Below are 1,941 nucleotides of genomic sequence, written 5' to 3'. Positions count from 1 at the left end.
ATGAAAGCCCTATACACATTGAGGAGCAGACTCTTGCCTCGGGTATCTCACATTGCAACTCGCGTTGCATCAAGATCCCTGGATTCCCAGCCTAGGACTATTTTGCAAACATGATCACAACCACTGTAGCAGGTGGACTGATATTTTCTTAGTGCTATAAACACTGCTTTCCTATTATCATGACGTCGAATTCGTACTGACACTCTGCAGTGATTTACATTGCTTTGTATATACATATGGTTGAGTTCACGATGCAACTGCTTTTCTTTGTAGATCTTTATTTCATTGTTTTTGCGTACATATGTATGGGTCAACTTATTTCTCATAATGGGAATGGACAGGTGAAAGTAATAGTAACTGTTTTAAGTAATTCAACCAGTTATGGGTGTACGAAGGATCCATGATGTTATATGTTATTGAGGTAAATTCTGTAATATTGACACAAACATACACATTTATATTTCCCTGAATCTGTAATGCACCGCAAGTGACTGCCTATTAATGACGGCATATATCTTATGGCGTGACACAGTTTTCACACGTCTCTCATTTGTAAAGAACGACAGAAGACGAGACAGACAGCAGTCTTCAGCAACTACATGGGAGTCCTTTGTCAATTGGGGGTTAGAAGACATGTTGTAATTTGTTCTACTCTTTTCTTTATGTCAGTTACAAAAACGAGAAACACATATAAAAAAGATCATAATCATAAGATGTTTCTGCTGAAGCAGTTTCTAATGAACCTCAGTGTTTCAGGAATCAACTGTCATGGAATCTGTTCATGTTAATCATGTTAATCACTGTCTTCAGCAGGTAATGAACCATGTTAATCAGTGTTTCAGGAATTAACTGTCATGGAATCTGTACGCCGCACTCATGTTAATCAATCTGTCTTCAGCAGGATCAAATGAACACGTCAAGAAACTTCAAGTTCTGACCAAATGATACCAGGTGTTAAGCATGGGTTGCTGAAAATCTATTCTACCCCGGATCTTCACGGGTGATACCAGGTGTGAACAAAAACAGACCAGATAATGTCTTTCAACACTAACACGTCAATAATTGTTCTGGAAAATTGTCAGTAACAAGACTTATTATATAAATGGAATGTATGTAATTGTTACTGTTCGATTCCACGGACTGTGCCGTTACTGTGTAGGGAACGGCATGGAGGATTTGTTTGTGCGTTGTCTAACGCTTTACTGAGCTATATTCCAGTTATATTTACAACTCGTGTCGTTAAATATTCGAGTCTGGACCAGAGAATCCTGTGATTAATTCATGGGCCTGAACCTACGCAACTGAGGTGACATACGTCAGCCAGACCAGCGAGTCTGACCACCGGATCCCGTCTGACCACAAGCATGGGTTGATGAAGAACAGTTCTAATCGTCACAGTCCTACATGTATATGACGTTGGTAGTAACGGACATTTACATGCTACTTGTACACACACTTCCCCTACCAACGTCTCTGCTTCCTGGAACTTAAGATCTTGTGAGTGAGTGAGTATGGTTTTACGCCGCTTTTAGCAATATTCCAGATACATCACGGCGGGGGACACCAGAAATGGGCTTCACACTTTGTGCCCATGTGGAGATTCGAACCCGGGTCTTCGGCGTGACGAGCGAACTCTTTTACCACCAGGTTACCCCACCGCCCTAAGATCTTGTGGATATGTACGTACGTAATAGGTAATTTTGTATATTCCATCTAAGCAAATATTTCTAGTTTACTGTAGTGTGCTTTCAAGAACTAGGTTACTCGATCGTAAAAGACACCTCGGAAATGACTAAAGTAACATGAAGTACTGGATAATGATACAGAACGATTATTAGGGCGCCTTGCCTCTAGGCAGGAGGCCTAAAGTAATCGTTTGGATTACTATTATTATTATTTATTATTCAGCCGATTTTGTACCAAACATACCTCCTAAACCAA

Source organism: Haliotis rubra, unplaced genomic scaffold (genome assembly GCF_003918875.1).
Source record: "Haliotis rubra isolate DU_JTF1 unplaced genomic scaffold, ASM391887v1 Scf216, whole genome shotgun sequence".
NCBI lineage: Eukaryota > Metazoa > Mollusca > Gastropoda > Lepetellida > Haliotidae > Haliotis > Haliotis rubra.
This window is presented reverse-complemented; position numbering follows the sequence as displayed.